Source organism: Nyctereutes procyonoides, unplaced genomic scaffold (genome assembly GCF_905146905.1).
Source record: "Nyctereutes procyonoides isolate TBG_1078 unplaced genomic scaffold, NYPRO_anot_genome, whole genome shotgun sequence".
NCBI classification, from domain to species: Eukaryota; Metazoa; Chordata; class Mammalia; order Carnivora; family Canidae; genus Nyctereutes; species Nyctereutes procyonoides.
This window is the reverse complement of record NW_026575140.1, coordinates 67751338-67774428: the sequence shown is the minus strand read 5'-3', so window position 1 is coordinate 67774428 and position 23091 is coordinate 67751338.

Below are 23091 nucleotides of genomic sequence, written 5' to 3'. Positions count from 1 at the left end.
TGCTCCATGCAGAGCTCAACGCAGGCTCGATCTCATGACCTGACATCATGATCTGAGCCAAAATCAAGAGTCTGATGCTTGACTGACTGAGCCCCCGAGACATCCCAGCACTCTCCAATTCTTTATGTCTCTAATGAAAAATCTGAGCCACCAATTACACTTCCTTCTCTTTGGATCCACAGAGATCCATGTACTTTACTTTTGATCTGATCTTAGCTTCTTGATGTCAGGAACTGTATATGAGGCACTGCCCTTGGAATAGTAAGGCAGGTAACACAGATTTCCTCTGTGCTTCACAGAACATAGAGTCTGTCCTACAGCACCCCACTCCTCATATGGCTCAGGTTTGCTGAATGGGCAAGTATATATTTATACAGATGACACGCACTTGCCCAGGTAACAGCAGCCTGATGCCAAATTAATGGAGATGGTTATAGTCATTGTATATCTGAATCACAGTCCTCGCCACACAAATCACTTGCTTCTCACTTCGCAGTCCACGAGGGGAGACTGGTAGTTTTATTTGAGGTCTTTCTGAGCTCATGGTGTATCATTGCCACTCCATTATGACTGGCCTTCTAGTCATATCACACCGCCTGTCTCGTGTGATTTTTACTCTCATTCATTTTGGTGTTCAAGAGATTGTCTCTTCCAGTTCTTGCCATCACGATGTAAAGAATAAGTCCCCTGTCCATTGACGTTAGGAGTACTGTTCCTGGAGCCACACACACAAATTCATTATCGGTCCCCATTATTAGGCTGTTGAGCTCTTGTATTTGACTCGCTCTTGCTTTATTGAACTCCACTTTTCACTTTTAGACATGCATCTTTGTTTCATATTAATGACGATCGTCTTGCCATGGTGCTCCAATTCTTCTCCTTTCAGAGTGAGTTCATCCACATTATTATTATTATTATTATTATTATTATTATTCCGTGTCTCCTTGCTGACAACCAGACAAAGGTTGAACTCCTTGACCTATTAAGACATTCGTACATCTTCAGCTCTTTCCTGCCATCCCACCCACACAGACTATGCCCCAGTCATGCTTCCTGAACAGTTCCTTCTTGCACGTGATTTTGTGTCTTCAAATTTCCCTAAAAACTGTATGGATTGAAATGTAACCCAAGATGACAGGTATGGTCATTATCAGGGCAGGACCTCCTGAGTACACCAGCATAGCAAAAGGGAGGATGTGCGAGAGCAGGTTGTGTAACTTGAGCATGAATCTTGAACATGCTGACTTATTCCTTGTAGAAGCAGAGAGAGTCTTTTCTAGGAGAGAAAGGAGTCTCTAGGATGCTGAAGATGTGCATAGAAGATAGTACTCTTGAGAAAAAAAGGTAGATAACCTGCAACTCTGGGGTTTACATGAGGCAGGGGCAAGTTTATAAAATCTTAAAAGTGAGAGCAGCCCTGAGATGATGACCCCCACCCCAAGGGGATAATAAATCCTTATAGCAGAGCTGAATAGCAGAAAATCTTATATTAAATTCTGGGTTTACTGAGTCAGGATTTCATCAATAAGCAGACAGTATCAACCTGGAATTGAGGGGTGGATCTGGGATTCAAGCAAGAAGAAACTATTTTCTGACAACTAAGAGGTATGACTACTAATAATAACACTTAGAAGTTTTGAGTATTTATTCAGTATTAGGCATGGTTCTAAGAGTTTTATATCTATGCATTTCATCTTGACAAAACTATGACATAGGTACTATTGGTAGACCCTTTTTATGGATGAGAAAATTGAGTCATAGAAAAGTTTAAACAATTGCCTAAAGTCACAGCCTTATGTGGTTGAGTCAGGATTAGAACCCAGAACTCTGCCCTTGAGCCTGTTCCCTTAAGCTTCTTGGACTAGGAAGCAGGAATGATACCAGGAGGAAGCACTTGGAGCAGAGAAAGAAACTATGAAGCAGGGATTTGTGACTGCTTACTTATAGCTTTCACACACACACATATGCATATATACATGCTCAGGTACACACAGACATGCACACGCATGCTCATGTACACACACATACATACACATGCTTATGTGCACACATGTATGCTCAGGTACACACACACACACACACACACACACACACAGATGGTAAAGGACACACCAGGATTTTGCCTTTGAAGAAACCCTCTCATTTCCAGTAACAGCATCCTGATGTTACCCTGGCAAGTAGAAATAGGAACAATGTGTCATCGCAGTTGCTTTTATATTCTTTCTCATCTATAGATTTTTTTTCAGCTCAAAGCTAAATATAGATTAAAAATGAGAATTCTGAACTGTGGTAATTTTGGTCATAGCTATTTACAGTACACTTTAAAACAGATCATTAAAATCTAGCTTTAGAATACAAAACTAATGGAAGAGTTTGGTAGATAATCTGGTCTAATGATGTACAGAGTCATATTAAGGACAGTCCAGAAGCTCTTCAGCCTGAACTGGAGAACAATAGAATTTTTACCAACTGCCCCCTGATGTGACCTGGAACTCCCTACCTCATACTATTTCAACAACAACTGCTGTGGAGATGTTGGGACATCTGGGATCTGGCTTCTGGTCTGGTCTGTGGCCACTTGTTTAAGGATGACACTTGGAGAGGTCCTAACCTCCCTACACCCATGTGGGGTGCAGTTGTGTTAGTTGGAATTGTTCGCTGCTATGACTTCTGTGTCCTTCCAAAATTCATATGTTGAAACCCAACCCCCAATGTGATGGTATAAGGGGTGGGGGAGGTGATTGGGTCCTGAGTTTAGTGATCTTATAAAGGAGACCCTGGAGAGGTCTGCCAACTTCATGTGAGGACACAGTGGGCAGACAGCCCTCCCTGAATCAAGCAATGAGCCCTCACCAGACACTGAATCTGCTGGCATCTTGGTCTTGGACTTCCCAGCTTCCAGAACCATGAGAAATAATTGTTTATTGTTTAAACCACCCACTCTATAATATTCCAGTTCTAGCAGGCCGAACAGACTAAGGCAGCTGCCAAGAATCGGAATGCCACGTGGGTCAGCTTCAGCACGCGTGAACGTCACAGAGAGGATTCAGGAGTAACTTACTGACCCAAGGGTGAGAAGTGCAAGGCGGCCTCCTCTTCCCCACTCCCCCCCTTCCATTCCCTCCTCTCCTCTCCTCTCTCCACTCCCTCCTATGGGCTGTGGGCCCTCATGTCTTGGCCTACCTCACAGCTCACTATTTTTGCAAAACAGCTCTTTCTTCTTTGCACACAGGAGACCTGACTCTAGCTTTTATATCACTTGAGGTTCATGTCAGAGTCTGACCTGACTTAGAATATCAGGATCATGGAAGAGAATCTGATGCTGGGTTAGATGTCCACTCATGGTTCAATTAGCTGTGGGAGAGCGTGGGGCTGAGTGCCTGGCTGCCCCTGGGTGGGATGTTGGTGCAGACTCTGAGAAAGGGACGGGAGGAATTAATTTAGAATGATTTAGAAATGATTAGAAAATGGTTTAGATGCCTATCATACAGCAGGAAGAAGTCTTTTTTTTGCATTTATTACTTGAATGCCCCAAGTCTTAAGAGTGGGTCTGTGTGAATGGGAGCAGAATGACATGAACGCCCGAACCCTGAGGCTCAGGAAGTTAAAACAATCCCCAAAAGTCACAGCACCGCATGGGAGAGTCGGGCTAGAAATCTGGTGCCCCGGCCCTGAGCCCATTCTCTTCAGTATTTTGGACCAACCAGCATGCTGGCAAGGAGGAAACCAGGAGGGAGAGTTTGGACCAAAGAAAGAACCAGTGAAGCAGCGAGGATTTGTGTCCACTCACTTACAACTTTCCTACCCTCTCCCCAAACACAGTCTGAGTCCTGGCTGAGGTTAAAACTCTTATCTCAAGTATTTCTGGGGATCCCCACGGGGTTTCTGACCAGCACCCATATAACTCGGCCACACCTATTAGAGCCACTGTGGCACCAGCTGATCTTGCTCATCTGCCTAGGCTTCTGTCCCAGGGAGGCCCGGACCCTGGTGGTTCATCCTGGCCACTAAGGGCACTAGGCCCCCATGGCGTGGGGCAGGACAATGCCTCTCCTCTGTGTTGTCCTTCCTCGGGGCAGGTTACACGCTCGTGGACCCCACAGCCCAACAACATTGCAGAGTTTGGCTAACAGGTCTTCTGCTTCTCCCCTGGGTTGTCCTAGCTAGGACAGCTGGGCCCAGAAGGGTTCAAGAATCAGCCACCATCTGAAACTAGCTCTCCTTGTGACCTGCCAGGCCTTGTTGCTGATCTGCTCTGCTCTGCCTGGCAAATTTTCCTTTTGATTCCTTCCCCTACTGTGCTCTCCAGTGCATTTTAGATGCTGGTCTATCGTGACTAGCTGAGATGTGAACAGCTGGACTCCAGTACTAGACACTGTTAAGCATTTGCTACAGGAAGGCTCCTAGTTCCCATGTAAACTAGTGATTGCAAGTAGATATATGGGTGTGTGTGTGTGTGTGTGTGTGCGTGCATGTGTGTGTGTGTGTGTGTGTGTGTGTGTGTGTGATGTTCGTCACTAGCCCCACAAGATGGACTTGTACCTCTCTCCCAGTGGAGACTCTGGATACCCATAACTTGCCAGATGCTGTCTCAGAGATGTGTAAGACCTCTAGCTTCCTTACAAATTGTGCACAAATCTTTTATGCAAACCACAGGCCTTAACTGGTGGTCCAGAGTGTACCAGTATCCTGTAGGTCTGCTGTTCTTTATTTGGATTTGTGAACGCCCTACGAGTCTGTAAGTGAGTACTAGGAATCTGTGATTGATGGTTTCTACATACTCATGCCTCCACTTAGATTATATCTGATTGTAATATTGCTCACAAAGCAAAGTTTTGTGAGAGGTCCGTGATATTTCCAAGTTTTTGGACACAAGCGTTCATTGTTGTCTCTCATTCATTCATTATAGTGATGGCTATTATTAATGACTACAAGATGCTGTCTATTTTTAACTCATTTTATCTTAAAGATACAAATGAGATTGTGTATAGCAACAATCAGTATTTCTTCCCTTTTGCTAAGAGGCAAGGTGGGCCAGTAGACTAAAATTCTAACTCCTGATTAACTAATTGTATAATCATGGGTCTTTTAATTTGTCTGGGCTCCATTTCATTCACTACAAAATGAGATTACACTAGATTATCTTTAGATTTTGAGGTATTAATATAATATGACTTCTGACATTTTTTTTCTTTTTGGAGGAAATAAAGAGTACATAAATAATCTGAGGAAATTCTTATTTATTTATTTATTTATTTATTTATTTATTTATTATTGGAGTTCAATTTGCCAACATACAGCCTAACACCCAGTGCTCATCCCTCCAAGTGCCCCCCTCAGTGCCCATAACCCAGTCACCCCAACCCCCCACCCACTTCCTCTTCCACTACCCCTTGTTCATTTCCCAGAGTTAGGTGTCTCTCATGTTTTGTCACAATATGAGGAAATTCTTAAAAAGATACATTAGTTCTAATCTAGTCTCCAAAGTAGCTTTGAATCAATGGTCTATCTTCTAGAATCTTCTTCAGGGTAGTGCAATCTATTCAACAAATAGAAGGTAGAAGAAGATAGATCATGGATTCAAAGCTACTATTAAATCATCTATTAAAAATATATTGGATACCAGTGACTTCTTAACCATATGTGATATCTACTAATAGAAAATTTTCGTTCTTTCTTTTTGTTCTTTTAGTTTTCCATGTAATTGGTTAGGTCAAGGATCATAGAACAGACCTTCACAGTTCTTTAGTAGACTCTAAATCAATTTCAAATAGACTTTCACTTTCTTCATACCTGTTTACTTAAGTGTAAATATGGAAAATACTTTATATTACTTTAAAAAATACTTTATGTGTCTGCCTTAGAATTAGCAGTTGGAGTTCATCCTATTCATAGGTTTATACAAATTGGATTTTAAAAAGATTACAAATTAAGGAGTAAGGAGTTTGTCCTTAGAGTTTAGAAAGTACAAAATTTATTTCAAATGGATATAGTTGGTTGTACCTGGTTTTTTTTTAATAAAATTCTTTTCCAAGGCTGACTTATTTGTGAAAACATTTGCACTTCCTTACCCCTAAGCCCAGGGAGGTTAGTATTCTCCTTTTTTTTAGGAAGTAGAGAGGCTTACTTGACAAAACAAGCTAACTGTGGTGAAGGCTAGAGCTCAACAGTCAGTCTCTGTCTCTGTATGGCCTTGTGGACACAACATCTAGGGTTGGGTGCAGGGTGTTGCTCTTGACCACACCTATAGCAGACAGAGCTGCTGTTCTGATTTCCTACAGCTTGGAGACAATATTTCCCAAACTTACTGATGGAAGAATAATGGGAGATGCTTGGAGGACAGATGGCTTCCCCAGGCCTTGGGGGTTCTGATTCCATAGAGATGGATTGGGTCCCAGGAATTTGTGTTATTAATGAGAATGTCAAGTAATTTTTTTTTTCATCAAAAGCTCAGGCAAAGACTTCACTTTGAAACACTTCCCTTTTTCCTTTTAAAATTCCTATTAAATTTCTCTGAAGTCACAAAATTACCAGATGATTATTGCCATCAGTGATGCTTTCACTTTCTGAATGGTTGCCTGAGTTGCTGCTCTCACATGCACCATTCATTTTATACACCATCACCAGCTTATTCTCCTGGAAATTCAGCTCTCATCACTATTTTTCCTACTCATAGAATACCACAGCTGCTCTGTTGCCTGTAGAATTATGTCCAGATTCCTCAGTCTGGAACTTAACTCTATAAATTGGTCCTGACCTGTCTTTTCAAATTCTTTCCTGCCAAGTTCCTGACTTTTTAATGTCCTAACTCTTGGCCTGTTCTCTCTGCTTATCTATGTTTGTCCATACCTTATCTATCTTCCAGGGGCCAGCTCAAAAGTCACCTCCCCTCTGAGGTGGGATCTCATTAGTCAGAGAATAAGAATTTATTGACTGCTAACTGTATGTAGGGCATTGTGCTGAACTGCTTACATATATTGTCTCATTTAACTCTCAGGAAATGATCTAGGAAAGAAATCCCTTCTCTGGACCTCATCCCCACAGGACAGTAGTAGCTTCATCTTCATTTTTTTGGATTCCATATTTCCGAATTCATCGACTCACTTTTATTTCTAATCCCATAACCAATACTCATGGCTCTTTCCAGGTCATTCTCGAATGTGTTCAGAGTGGTGAAAAATTCAAATCATTTGACACACACCTCCCAGCGGAGGTCAAGCAGGGTGATGTCTGCCTTCTTGTCTGCCACTTGTTCTTTCATATTATAAACAAGTGTCCCTTTCTCAGTCTATTTAATGCTATACAATTTTTTGCATTTTTGTGTTTTTGTTAGTAATTTTGCTGTTTAAAAATGGCCGCAAGAATAGTTCTCAAGTGCTGGCCAGCATTTCTAAGTGCAAGAAGGCTGTGATGTGCCCTACAGAGACAATACATATATGTTAGATGAGCTTTGTTCAGGCATGAGTTATAGTGTGTCACCTGTGAGTTCAATGTTAAAGAATCAACAATAAAGTCCATTCAGGAAAAACTGGGAATGTCCACTGATCTGTACATAAGGCTGCCCCAGAAAGTGCTGTAGTAACATCTGTAGTGTGTGATGAAGTTTTAGAAAAGAAGGAAAAGCTGGTACATTTGTGGATTCGTGAGATGAAGACCTTATGAAAAGCATGGTGGGCTGCACTGTGATGACACCGAAAGCCAAAGAGACGTAGGGTCACATTACCAAGGTCAGGCCTTTACACCCTCCTCGTTGAGGTTGTCTCAGCTGCTCCACAAGTTCTAAAAGGCCATATGTCAAAGACAACATTAAGCTTGCAGGCAAGGCAGGTTCTGCAGATCCAGAGGCTACAAAACAATTAAGAAAATACATGCTAAGTATTATATAGGAAAATGGGAATATGGAAGAGCAGGGTTTCAGTGCTGATGAGCCCCACTTATTTTACAAGACAGCTAACAAACAAACCTGTATAATGCAAATATATTTCAGTTGGAAAATGTGACCTGCAGCTTAGAGGAATCTAAGCCTTATTTTCCCTGGGAGCTATCGATGGTTCAGCACTTGCTAACTTGGTATCCACAGTGACTTTAGAGAATTTAACTGCTGTGAATAGTGAGAATTGACTGTCCTTTGTTTTTTAATTTTCTTTATAAAATGTGTTTACTTTCTCCTGTATTATGGATATTACACTGGATATCAGTGTAATCAGTCCCCCACTGTCCCCCGGCGGGGGGGGGGGGGAGAGGATCCAGTCTGCATTCTTCCAGCAACAGTTGTTGAGGGTCTGGTATGCAGCAGAAGAGACATGCCCTCGGGTAGTGTGTAGTCCAGTGGGACAGACAGACAAGCAGACCAATAGTTGTCACAGGGACTCAGAAAGGCCCAGGAGCCTTGATGTGATTCATTAAGGGATTGCACCTCATCGCAGTCTAAGCATTAAAGGAATGGACCTGCCATTTAAATTTCTTTTACCGTATGCTCTACCTCTGCCTAAGTCTTTGCCTCTTGGAAATGATTCTCTGTCTCTGTTTCTATGTCCCATGTCTATTTCTATATCTTCCTGAAGACCTGTAACAGTTAATGTGTGGTTTTGATGAATAACAAGATATAGGTTTCCATCTTTTTTACTACAACTGACAAGAGAAACACAGCTCTTCTTAAGTTTTGAAGAGGAGAACCGTACAGGTTATGCCCTGCAAAGCTGCTAGCTCATAAAATGAGCAGATGGCACTGACCGAGCAGAGCCCATTAGGCTGTGTCTACAATGCCAGAGAACAGGCCATGCCCTGCATCACAGAGAGCAACACTTGGATGCAAAATCATATGCAGGAGCTGCGCAGGGCAGAACAAGGAAGGTCCCAGCATGCCTGGGTGAGCTGTCACAGGGCCCCTCGTTCCAGCAGGCCTTGGCTTTACTACACCAGCCCTAACTAATAACTGTGGTTTGGATCAAGACTTTATGGTCACATAACAAATGAATCACTTTCTTTTCCTTTCCTCTTTTGGCAAGAATTGAAAATAATTAGTGATCTATTCAACAATTCCAAATACTTCTGCTAGTCTTTTTGGAAGAAGACTTTAATATACTTGCTAGAAGAATCTGGCTGATGTCCAATGAAGGCTGCATTTCTAAGCCTTTTCTTTTATCTTTTAAAGGAGGGAACATCAATTTTGGGGGACAAATGGGAATGAAAATGAGATGGAACCTGGGTTTGCCTTTTGGATATTTCTTCTCGGCCTTCTCTCATATGGATTTTAGACTTATGTACCCAGCCCTCCAACCAGATTCTAAGACCTGCTAGATTCTTCTTCTTTATCTCCAGGCTGCTACATAGTTTCTCTGCGGCTCCCCAGTCCCTGTGGTCAGTTAATAAGAAATCACCAGTTAGGTGCCCGTTCTACTCTGCTATTGGAGTAGACGCTTCAAAGTTGAATAAGACCCAGTCCCTGACCTAGAGGAGTTTATTATCTAGCTGGGAAAAGACACAGAAAGTGATTGTAATGCTTTGTGATAAGTAGAGACATCTCTAGAACGGCAGAGTGAGTGCATGCTTCATCCCACTGGGAGAAAAATCTTAGGCTATCCACAAATGCTCCTTCCCTGTGGCTTTGAATAGTCTCTTGATAATCTCTTTCTCTCTTCCTGGTTCTCTTCAGCTTTGCCTCTTGGAAAGGCCCCTTCACTTCTGTTCCATTTCTCTGTCCCTGCTGTCTCTCTGAAGTACATCCTAAAGCCTAATGTCAAGCTGACTCTTCCCTTTTGTGAGGCTGGCCCTTCCCTCCCATTGTTCTATGCTAGGATCAAGGCTTACTCCCATCGGGGCCTCATTTGTTAGAAATCTATTTGTTTCCCATATATAATCTCATCTCCCCAAGGGGACTTATCAGCTCCTGAGGCAAGACTATGCCAGTCACTTCCTTAACATACCTCTCATAAAAACCAAATAATGTTGGGGCAATAGAATCTGCTCCACAATAATTTTTGAAATTTGGTTTTGTCAGTATGGCCTCAGTATTCACATGCTTATTCAGACGTGGAATCCGATGAAAGCTAGTGATGCAGAGAGGGGTAGTCTAGGGAGACTTTCCAAGCAGAAATTATTTTGTTTGTATATGTCAAGCCTTATTTGCATTTGACCCTGTAAAGATGCCTCTTGAGTTTTAGAAAATAGACTAATTTCATATCCCTGGTGGTTTCCATACTGCATCCACTTTGAGCAGACCTGCAGAACCAATGTGGTCTTCATCGTGCATGGACACAGAAGAAACAGGATGAGAATTTTCCCCAAACTTTGATATTCTAAGTCAGGATCTTGAAAGATGGAGGGAGGCTCTCAGGGTCCAGAATACTGATCCATTTTGTCTGACTTTGGCCTCTTGGGGGAGAAGTAGGATTCACATAATCTTTCAAAAATATTTCCCTACGTTTGGGGCCTTCTACACTCAGGCTTCTCATTATTATCTTCAAGGCTTCCTGTGAGCTGCCAATTATCTAAAGGATTTTTCTCTACCCTACAGAGGCATCCGGTTTCCTTACATTTCTTCTATCTCTCTCTGTGTGTGAGCTGTGCTCTGATTTTTCACCTATTCATTGGCACCCCATAAGAGTATGGACAAATCATATGAAAATGAGATCTATTTGATTTTTTTTTCATGGTTGTAATGAAAGGTTTAGTGAAGAAAGGGATTAAAATTACTGCTTTCAATACCATGTTCCCTGTTGGTAATTCCAAAAGCATATGGATTGTACATTTTGTTCTCCCAGTAAGAGAGAAAAAGGTTCTTTTTGTATATGATCCTTAATTAATTTTTTTCTGTGAATAAGGGCCCTTAATAGAACATAAATAATATGGTTCATTACCCATGTTTTATATATTTCTCTATTGTTGGATTCCCTTCTCAACTCAACCATTATTTAAAAAAAATTTTTTTCTCCTTAACTTACTACTCTGATGTGAAAATTGCTCAGGATCTCCTCAGTGTTTTCATATGCATGGCTTCATCCTTCCCTGTTTTCACCTGGAGAGCAAGGAGAATTCTTTTTGAGCCAAACCCAATCACTGCTGTTCTGGGGGGCCACATCTTTCACTCCCTCCAGCAGTTATTTTAAGAGAATAAAATCAACTTTGTTACAGTGTAAGGAAGCGTTTTCTAAAGCATTCCTGGGTATTCTAGTTCTGTAAAAATACTTCACAAAAAAAAGGTTCTGTCATCATATAAGTTTGGACACATGACATACATACTCATTCCATTCCCTTCTGGGAGATTTCCAATGCACATATTGGAATATATTAAATATATTAAAGCCTCTGAGAGATCCTACCTCCAACAAACCTATGTACTTTTGTATCCTTGTCATTTCCCAAATGTTTTTGTTCACCAAGTCCTTTCCATTCTTAAAACACAGAGTTGGCAAAACTTACTTTGGGAGATACTGGGAAAGGAATTAGAAAATAGAGCTTGATAAGCCTGGATAGATGGCAGGTATGCAGTGGCAGATTCCTGTATCTGGCTTTTCAGGTCCTATTTGTTTTATCTGTGAAATGCAAGCTTCATGGGGGCAAGGACTTTTATCAGTATTTATCAATTCACCGCTGAATCTCCAGTGCTGTAACAGGCTCTGGCGTGAATCTGCACTCAATAACCACTTGCTCACTGGGAGAATGCATGCATCTCCGGATCACCTTGGACACCATGACTTTCTTAGCTCAGTCTTGGGGTGGCCCTCATTTCAGACTGAAACTGCACTTTTACCAATTGCCTGAATTCTATAACCAGTTGTTTCTTCTCGTTTTAACATTCAGAACTTCCTGAATTCTTCATCTTTAGCAGTTGTGTGGCACACATTTATCCTATTCATAGCTCCCCATCATATTTTGACAAGTCTTTCTGTGTATTTGGGGGAAATTCCTTTGTTATGAGTCTTGTCTCCTAAAGTAGAAGTCAATACATTTTCAGGCTTTTTTGCAGGAAGATGAATAACAAATATAAGAGCAGAATGTTGTGAGGAATAGGCTTTGTTACAGACCCAGTGATGCAGCTGAGGTCAACTTCCATGCAGAAACAGAAGCATCGGTGGGGACTGCAATCAAGTGGCATGGATTGCTCTGGGGTGGCGGTGGAAGGTCAGCAACTGCCTCATCAGGCTGGTTCTACAGGGTGGTCTGAGCCTTGTCCCTGGAAGCTTAGCAAAGAGCTTGGTTTTCCAAGACCCAGAATTGACTCATTCCAATATGATTTTTTTTTCATTCCAATATGATTAAATGTCCCTGCAAAACATGATATCCATCCTATAATTTCTTCCCTGTCCATTCATCTATCGATGGACACTTGGGCTACTTCCATAATTTGGCTATTGTTAATAATGCTGCTATAAGCATAGGGGTGCATCTATCCTTCTGAGTTAGTGTTTTTGTATTATTTGGGTAAATACCTAGTAGTTTGATTATTGGATTGTAGGGTAGTTCTAACCTCCATATTGTTTCCCTAGGTGGCTGTACCAGCTTGCGTTCCCACCAACAGTTCTTGAGGGTTCCTTTTTCTTCACATCCCCACCAACACTTGTTGTTTCTTGTGTTTTTTATTTTACCCATTCTGACAGGGGTAAAGTGATATCTCAGTGTGGTTTTGATTTGTATTTTCCTGATGGTAAGTGATGATGAGCATCTTTTTATTGAGTCTGTTGGCCATCTGGATATCTTCTTAGAAGATTTTTTTCCTTATTGCTAAAGATCTCTATACTTTATAGCTGCTCACACCATTTTTTTCTGATTTCACCTACCTCTTTTAATTAATTGTATATACACACAAACATCCCTCCTGCCTGCTTCTGGGTTCTGATCACATTGCGTATATGGCTCTCCTCTTCTGAGGGCCAATGTCTATGATTTGCTTTTTATAATGGGTCTTTTGTTTTTAATTTGGATAATTGAGACAATGAAGGATTCATAACCCCTTATAAATGATTCCTTTCTATGCCCCTCTTGTACTTCAGAGATTCTTCTGCACTGAAGTGGTCATGCTTAGGAACTATAGTTTCTATTTCCCCTAAATTGAAAAAATCTAAGTTAAATTTTAACAATTTACTTTAATATTCCAATCATTATATCTGCCAAACACAGTTGGGAAGGGAATAGGGAGACAAGATTAAGTTTGGCTGCTAGTAAGAAAAATCCAAGGTAAAAGTAATTAAAATAGATCAGAGATACATTTTTTTCTCTAACAAGAGAAGTCTAGAAGTAGGTTAATAAGGTACTAAGTATGGTGACTCCATGGTCACTGAGGACTCAGTCTCCTTCTTTCTGTTCTGCTGACCTTAGTTAGTAAATGGCTTTCATTTTCAGGGCAATCTGCTGCTCACAAGATGGTTGAATAGCTATAGCTTTTCCATCCTGTCTGTCATTTGAATCAATCCCTTTTCCAAGAAACCACATGGAATGACTTCCATCCATATATTATCATCCACTTCTATCTCGAAGGGATGCTTAGAAATGTAGTTTTTTAAAAAATATTTTGTTTGTTTGTTTGTTTATTTATTTATTTATTTGAGAACACACAGAAAGGGGCAGAGACATAGGCAGAAGGAGAAGCAGGCCCCCTGTGGGGAGCCTGGTGGGGACTCCATCCCAGGACCCTGGTATCACATCCTGAACCAAAGGCAGATGCTCAACCACTGAGCCACCCAGGCTCCTCGAGGAGGAACAAATCATTGGGTAAATCGCCACACCCAATGATGTAGGGTTTTGCTTTCATTCAAAGGAAGAAGGGGAATATATGTCAGGAAAACAGTCTCTGCTTTGAAGATTTAAAAAAAAATACCATTTTTTCTGTTATTATTTTTTGATTTTTTAATTTTTACTGTGGTTTTACAAAAGATGCTGTTGACTATAAATCCAAGGTAAAAATGTTGTGAAGATTTCTTGTAAAACATATCTTTTATAGGAAACAATCATAGCTCAATTCTTTGCTTTAGGAGGAATGTCCAGAAATTCATGTGGTCTTATGGGCCAGAGCATGGGCACAAATTATCTGCACTTACAGCCACTGTGAGCAATGCAGTCCTCCAGGATATAAAACAAGCTTACTTTGTTAGCATAACTTCTGATATGCATTTAAAAGAAGCACAAGAGGCAAGACACGTTCCAAATGAAGCATTTTAATACTGCTCCACATATAAATTCTTGAGAACCAGATTCACGATTCAAGGCATTTTGAGCTTTTATAAAAGATTTACAACTTTCAACGCAAAACAGAGTCGGCTTTTTCTAAGGCTCATTATAAAAACCAAATCATAGCCACCATCACACAAAATAGTTTTGTTATTTCTTCTTGTTCCTGGGTAGATTATGGGAGGTTGGGTCAGGGTGATCCAATTCAGAGAAGGATCTGCTCAAGATAAAGACACATGATGCAGAGAAGAAACTGTCTATGCTGATGTCATCTCGGATAAGTTATGTTGGCATGAGCTTTCTTTTGCCATTTTTAAAGTGACAGGTTTAAAGCTCAAGACCAAAATCCAGTGCTTCTTAACACTTTTGTGATGTGATTACCTTTTCTTTTTTAAATTCTGCTTACTAGCAATCCACCAGAAGTCAGCTTCAAATCAATCATCGTTCCCAGATATTCAAGGGTCAGAATACTGAGCCATTTTTTCCAGGGTTATTTATTTGAATTAATAACAAAGAATTCAGACCTTGCAAAATGCTGTACAAGTCTTGCCTTTTCTCCTCCTTCCTCCCACATAGCTCATCCTTGTAACAAACAACTGGTTCTGCTCAGCCTTGGTGATGTATCTGTAACCGCCCTTCCCTTCCCTTCCTCTTAGAGGAGGAATGCCGTCATGACTGCTTTCTAAGCAGCCAAGGAGAATGCTGGCTTTTACCAAAATGAGAAGAGACTGATACTGCTCAGTGGGGCAGGACTCTGTGCCCCTCTTAGAGAAGTGGCACGCAGTAGCCCTACACTGTGAATTCTAAGTTCCAATGACCCGTAATGATCAGATGTATGTTTCCAATGACCTGTGGTGATCAGATGGATTAGTGCTGGCTGGACCAATGTGTGCCTGGGGCTGAGTTAGGAAGTGGAGGCTGTGGTCAGCCATGAGCTCCTGTCTTCCCAAAACAACCCCAAGACAGGGCTGCCACAGGAGCCCTTGCTCTGGTTTGACAGTCAGATGCTTCATCAACCAGGTCTTTCCCTCAACTCTTGCAGGTATGCAAAGAACAACCTGGGTGCTGGGGAAGCAAAGCATCCTTTCAGCACCGGCGAATTTTCCATCCAATCCTAGCCAAGGCTCTGCTGAAGTGGCAAACTACCTGCTTCTCCAAGCTGTCACACTCGGTGCTGTGCAGCCGCTCCTCGGGGTGGTTTGGAGGCATCCCAGCGCAGGGAGATCTTCAGGGGCCGTGGGAATGGGAAGGCAGCATGCACAGGGTCGGGCTGCCAGCAGAGCGGCCCTCTGTGCCTACAGGAGACACACCGGGGGATCCCTGTGCTCCTGACCAAGAAGGAAAGGATGGAGGGAAGATGCAGCTGCCCCTCTGGGTCAGCATAGAGCAGGCTTAGGACCGCTGGCCCCACTCCTCACCGGTCTGACAAATCTGACCCCGTGTGCTTCATGGATCTGCTCTGGCAAATTCTATTCAAATTATTTTATTTTTTTTATCATTTTTCTAATTTGCAAAGGAACAGATGCAATGAAAATATAAACAAGAGGTGCTATCAAGCATGTTAAAAGGAAAGAAGCCATATCCCAGACAGTTTAATGAGGAACATAAAGGAGCAACCAAAGTTTTATAGTATGTATTCTTTTTCCTTTTTTCTTTTTTTAAAAGATTTTATTTATTTATTCATGATAGACAGAGAGAGAGAGAGAGAGAGAGAGGCAGAGACATAGGCAGAGGGAGAAGCAGGCTCCATGTATGGAGCCCGATGTGGGACTCGATCCTGGGACTCCAGGATCACACCCTGGGCCAAAGGCAGACGCTCAACCGCTGAGCCACCCAGGTGTCCCTGTATTATTTTTTCAAAAATTTAACTTGAATTCATGTAATGAATATGTGAAGTTAAAGCCATGATTATTTTGTTTTGAATTAAAATTAATTTTCTATTTATTCAAACTGTAAATTACATAACATGGGAGGAAAAAAACGTGGAGCTTAAATCAACCTCCAGTTTGGGAGAGGAGTTTTTACTGTTTATTTGTGCAGCTCTGTGAACAGGGGACCCACGGTCTTTTCAACTATTGAAATGAAGGAAAGTGCAAGAGGAAGCTGACTAGCGACTCTGAGTTTAAGTTGTGGTTCTGGCCTCCTGTTTCTGTCTTCTTGAGTTTAGGTACTGATGTAGTACAATGGACAACCTAGGGATGGAGAAACCTGACATGAGTAGCAGGACCAAAGATTTGGAGGATCAAGATCCTTAAAATGGAAACTATTCTAGGATGTAGAAGATCAGGAAGAAATTTAGTGTGGGATGACAGATTGCAATGGCTTGAAAGCTCTGATAAAATGTGGAAGACAAAGGTTAAAACTCTATTTTTCCTTTTCAGAGCACAGATGATGAGGTGGCTAGGAGCAACTATCTGCAGTTTCTTTCCCTAAAATCCTTTAGTGTAGTATTTTTTTGAATAAGTCATTGTTATTCTTACATTTTCATTTTTATCTTGGCTTTCTTGGCACCCACCATTATCAGTATCGTTGATATGATCTATTTCTCTCTCTGCATGTGTGTTTTATGTATACACATCGCCTTTAGACGTTTATATATGGAGAAGCTACAGAGAAGAGGTAGGAGCAATAAAATCCTCATTTGCAGCTGGAATCTGGAAAACGAAAACGATAATTGTAAAGTAGGAGGAATGTCTGGCACACAGTAGGCACTCAATAAATGGTTGTTGAATGGGCGAATAAGGGAAACTTCTTCATTAAAAGATCATTGTACTTCATAAAGAATTACATAGGTGAAAAAATGATGGCATACAGTAACTGCATAATGTTATTCTTTTTTTAAAAAAAGATTTTATTTGAGAGAGAGAGAGCAGGGGGTGGGGCAGAGAGAGAGGCAGACCCACTGCTGAGCAGGGAGCTCAACTGGAGGCTCAATCCCCAGACCCCAGGATCATGACCTGAGCCAAAGGTAGATGCTTAACCTACTGAGCCCCCCAGGTGTCCCTATAATTCGTGCTTACAACACCCCCCTTGGGGAATGAACAGGTCAGGTGTCATTGTTATCCTCATTAGCTGATGAAACTGGGAACTTGAAGAGACGTGCTCAGGACTGGTAAGTAGCCAGGCTGAACCACAGCCCATCAAGTGATTCTAAATTCTGTGGGTTTTGTAATTTTTGACTTCTGTCCTCTGTGTGCATGTGTGTGGGTGTGGGTTTGTGTGTGTGTGTGTGTGTGCGCACAGTGAAGTACCTCAGTCTTCAGCAATGGCACAAGTAATGCCAGATCTCCAGTGCAAGCCTGTTTACATGGGCCCTGGAGAGTTCAGGTGACCCTTCTCTGTACCTTCTATGAAATGGTCTATGGCTATGGTCTGAATGTTTATGTTCTCCCAGAATTCATATACTGAAAATCTGATGTCCACGCTGATGATACAGGAGGTGAGGCATTTGGGAAGTGACGAGGCCAGGAGGGCAGGATCCTCATGAATAAGATCAGCATCCTCATAACAGAGGCTCGAGAGAGCTCCCTTGACCTTCTGCCATGGGAGGATACAAGAAGTCTGGGGCCCAGAGTGGAGCCCTCATCCAACCATGCTGCTCCCCAAGCCTGGACTTCCAGCTTCCAGAACCATGAGAAGGAAACTTCTGCTACTTAGAAGCCAGCCCATATGTGTTGCTTTGTTGTGGCCACAGCAGTGCAAACCAAGATGCTCATTGGTGTAGCCACGAAATTATCCTTTAATTTACATTTGTTCCCACTTCTCAGCTTCATTTTTGCCCCTCACTTCATAATGTTCATTCTCTGTCGCATTACTTATTCTGAAGAGCAAACTCTTTGAAAAGAGAAATGGGGATAAAAAAAAGAGAGACAATAAGCTTTATTCCAAAGCTATGAGTCGACTGCCTTTGTTCTGGAAAATTTTCTTAGGTAGGACATCCATCTCCTAGGTCTGTCTTTTTTACACATGTGCAACACATTTCAGAAAGATATGAGTGGGTTCAACCATAACAAACATTCACGCTTCCACATCTCCCTTCTGCTCAGCGATGGGCTCTCAATTCTCTAGTGGAAATGACCAGTGGAATGACGAATAGGAGTTTCTTGGCAGAAGCAGCCACTCAAAGAAGTAAAACAAACTCACACACCAGGGTGATGTTGTTCCTGGACCTTGGAGAGAACAGCTGAGATGAAGAGGTCTGGGTTTTACCAGGAGAGCCCCTCTCTGAATGTGACCTTCAGCTTCAGCGTGCAACCTTTGGGGACAATAGACCATAATCTCCGCTTTCAGACAATGATGCCCCTTCCCCCTTTGTTGTCACACATTTGTGTAAGACGTTAGATCTACAGATATATTATACTCTTAACCTTTTCTGCAGTCCAGGAGTTGACCACAGGAAGAACACAGTAACATTTTCTGTTTGTGTAATATATTGTGCCTGAGAACCATCTGTGCTTTGGAGGGAGCTCAGCAATGTGTCTGTTTCTGCATGCTGTTCTTCTCCGGCAGGCAGCAAGGGCTGTTTTGGGGGCTCTTGCCTCCCAGGAGAAGGACTGCAGAGAGCCCCTCAGCCCACTTCATAGAAGGTACATAGGAGGGTCACCTGAACTCTCCAGGGCCCGTGTAAACAGGCTTGAACTGGAGAGCTGGGCATACTTGTGCCAGGGAGGGGGAAACGAGCCTGAGAAATCTCCTTAGCCACAGCCCTCTTTCCAGGGAAGCAGCCAAAGGTACTTCTTGTCATTAGGCTCCTTTGATGTCCTTCACGGCGTCCTGATTACAACATATTGAACAAGACACTGCACACACTAATCTGACAAGGGCAACCATATACACCAAATAAAGGAGACCTCATGACCTCTGAGGGTCAGCCAGGATTCTTCATGAGTATCAGTTGTGATCTTCTCTTAGGCAGTTTTTAATACCACACACACATACATACACACACAGATACAGACGCACACACACACACAGAGACACACACAGAATAGTAAAACAGAGAGGATTGGAGAGGAGCAAGAAGACACAGAAAGTGAGTCAAAGACTGCAAAACACCCGAGTTAGGGAAAGAGTGAGGCTCTGACAAGATAATCCAGTCACCTGAGAAGCGATGAGCCACTGTTTCCATTCTGCATTGCATTTTTCTTTAAGAGTGGTGTTGAGGTATAGTTCACATGCAGTAAATGACATACATTTGAAGTGTAAAGTTTGATAGGTTTTGACATGTGTATGTACCTGTGAAATCATCATCATAGTCAAGATAATAAACATGTCCATTTCTCCCAGAAATTTCTTCATGCCCCTTGGGAATCCTTCCCTCCTGCCTTTTCCTGTCCTTGCTCTCTTTCCCTAGGTTTGTGCCAGTATAAAGTGGTTTGTATTTTTCAGGATTTTATATTAGTGGATCTGTACAGTGCATGCTCTTATCTCCCATCTCTCAGACAGCATCATTTTGAGGTTCATGCATGTTGTTGCATTGTATCAATAGTTATCCCTTTTTACTGTTGAGAAAGTGTACCATTGTAGGAACAGTTATGGTTTTCAAAAAAATCCATTCACTTGTTGATGCACATTTAGGTCATTCCCAATTCTCTGCTAGTACAAATAAAACTGCTCTGGACATTTGCATACAATTCTGTGTATGAATACGTGTAACTTTTCATTTGCTTATTTGCCATTTATATATCTTAATATCCAGTGGGTCAAAGCAGAAATAGAAGGGAAATAGAGTATTTTGAACTGAATAAAATGAAACTGCAACATATTACTATTTATGGGATGTTGCTAAACTGTTATTTTGAGGGAAATTATAGCACTAAACACCTATAAGAGAAAAGAAGATGCTATCTAAATTTGTGACCTCAGCTTACACATTACAAAACCAGAGGGAAGAAGAACAAATGAAATCCAAAGTATGGAGAAGAAAGGAAATATTAAAGAGCAGAACAGCAATCAGTGAAATTGAAAACAGAAAAACAATAGAGAAAATCAAGGAAAGCAAAAGTTAGTTCTTTGGAAAAGATCAAGTATAACCAATGAAGCGCAAACCACATTGATCAGGAATAAAAAAGAGGAAGCACAAATTACATTATTGGGAATGAGAGAGGTATTGTCAGTAAGAATTCTACAGATATCAAAAAGATAGTGAAGGAATTTTATGAACATGTTATGCCAATAAATTTGACAACTTTACTGAAAGGGACCAACTTCATGAAAGATACAAACTATTCGAGTTTATTCAAGAACAAAGAGGTAGGGATCCCTGGGTGGCGCAGCGGTTTGGCGCCTGCCTTTGGCCCGGGGCGCGATCCTGGAGACCCGGGATCGAATCCCACATCGGGCTTCCGGTGCATGGAGCCTGCTTCTCCCTCTGCCTGTGTCTCTGCCTCTCTCTCTCTCTCTCTCTCTGTGACTATCATAAATAAATAAAAATAAAAATAAAATTAAAAAAAGAACAAAGAGGTAACAAAATCGACTATCTATTAGACAAAATTTGAGGTTAAAAGTTGTCCTGCACACACTCCCAAAATCCAGGCCTTAAATAGCTTCACTGTGAATTGTACCAGATATTTACAGAATCAATAACAGCAATTCTCTACAAAATCTTCAAGAAATTGAAAGGAAGGAATTATCTCGCAATTCATTCTAGGAGGTTAGCCTTGCTCTGGTGTAAGCTGAAACATTATAAAACACAGCATGAACATGACAATAAAAGAAAAGTGCATGGCTGAAAATTTTAACAAAATTTTATAAAATCGAATCCAACATCTATGAGGCCAGCATCACCTTAATTCCAAAACCAGACAAAGACCCCACCAAAAAGGAGAATTACAGACCAATACCCCTGATGAACATGGATGCAAAAATTCTCAACAAGATACTAGCCAATAGGATCCAATAATACATTAAGAAAATTATTCACCATGACCAAGTAGGATTTATCCCCGGGACACAAGGCTGGTTCAACACTCATAAAACAATCAATGTGATTTATCATATCAGCAAGAGAAAAACCAAGAACCATATGATCCTCTCATTAGATGCAGAGAAAGCATTTGACAAAATACAGCATCCATTCCTGATCAAAACTCTTCAGAGTGTAGGGATAGAGGGAATATTCCTCAACATCTTAAAAGCCATCGACGAAAAGCCCACAGCAAATATCATTCCCAGTTGGGAAGCACTGGGAGCCTTTCCCCTAAGATCAGGAACAAGACAGGGATGTCCACTCTCACCACTGCTATTCAACATAGTATTGGAAGTCCTAGCCTCAGCAATCAGACAACAAAAAGACATTAAAGGCATTCAAATTGGCAAAGAAGAAGTCAAACTCTCCTTCTTCACCGATGACATGATACTCTACATAGAAAACCCAAAAGACTCCACCCCAAGATTGCTAGAACTCATACAGCAATTTGGTAGCATGGCAGGATACAAAATCAATGCCCAGAAGTCAGTGGCATTTCTATACACTAACAATGAGACTGAAGAAAGAGAAATTAAGGAGTCAATCCCATTTACAATTGCACCCAAAAGCATAAGATACCTAGGAATAAACCTAACCAAAGAGGTAAAGGATCTATACCCTAAAAACTATAGAACCCTTCTGAAAGAAATTGAGGAAGACACAAAGAGATGGAAAAATATTCCATGCTCATGGATTGGAAGAATTAATATTGTGAAAATGTCAATGTTACCCAGGGCAATTTATACGTTTAATGCAATCCCTATCAAAATACCATGGACTTTCTTCAGAGTTAGAACAAATTATTTTAAGATTTGTGTGGAATCAGAAAAGACCCCGAATAGCCAGGGGAATTTTAAAAAACAAAACCATAGCTGGGGGCATCACAATGCCAGATTTCAGGTTGTACTACAAAGCTGTGGTCATCAAGACAGTGTGGTACTGGCACAAAAAAAAGACACATAGATCAATGGAACAGAATAGAAAACCCAGAAGTGGACCCTCAACTTTATGGTCAACTAATATTCGATAAAGGAGGAAAGACTATCCATTGGAAGAAAGACAGTCTCTTCAATAAATGGTGCTGGGAAAACTGGACATCCACATGTAGAAGAATGAAACTAGACCACTCTCTTTCACCATACATAAAGATAAACTCAAAATGGATGAAAGATCTAAATGTGAGACAAGATTCCATCAAAATCCTAGAGGAGAACACAGGCAACACCCTTTTTGAACTCAGCCACAGTAACTTCTTGCAAGATACATCCATGAAGGCAAAAGAAACAAAAGCAAAAATGAACTATTGGGACTTCATCAAGATAAGAAGCTTTTGCATAGCAAAGGATACAGTCAACAAAACTAAAAGACAACCTACAGAATGGGAGAAGATATTTGCAAATGACCTATCAGATAAAGGGCTAGTTTCCAAGATCTATAAAGAACTTATTAAATTCAACAGCAAAGAAACAAACAATCCAATCATGAAATGGGCAAAAGACATGAAGAGAAATCTCCCAGAGGAAGACATAGACATGGCCAACATGCACATGAGAAAATGCTCCGCATCACTTGCCATCAGGGAAATACAAATCAAAACCACAATGAGATACCACCTCACAGCAGTGAGAATGGGGAAAATTAACAAGGCAGGAAACCACAAATGTTGGAGAGGACGCGGAGAAAAGGGAACCCTCTTACACTGTGGTGGGAATGTGAACTGGTGCAGCCACCCTGGAAAACTGTGTGGAGGTTCCTCAAAGAGTTAAAAATAGATCTGCCCTACGACCCAGCAATTGCACTGTTGGGGATTTACCCCAAAGATTCAGATGCAATGAAACGCCGGGACACCTGCACCCCGATGTCTCTAGCAGCAATGTCCACAGTAGCCAAACTGTGGAAGGAGCCTCGGTGTCCGTCGAAAGATGAATGGATAAAGAAGATGTGGTTTATGTGTACAA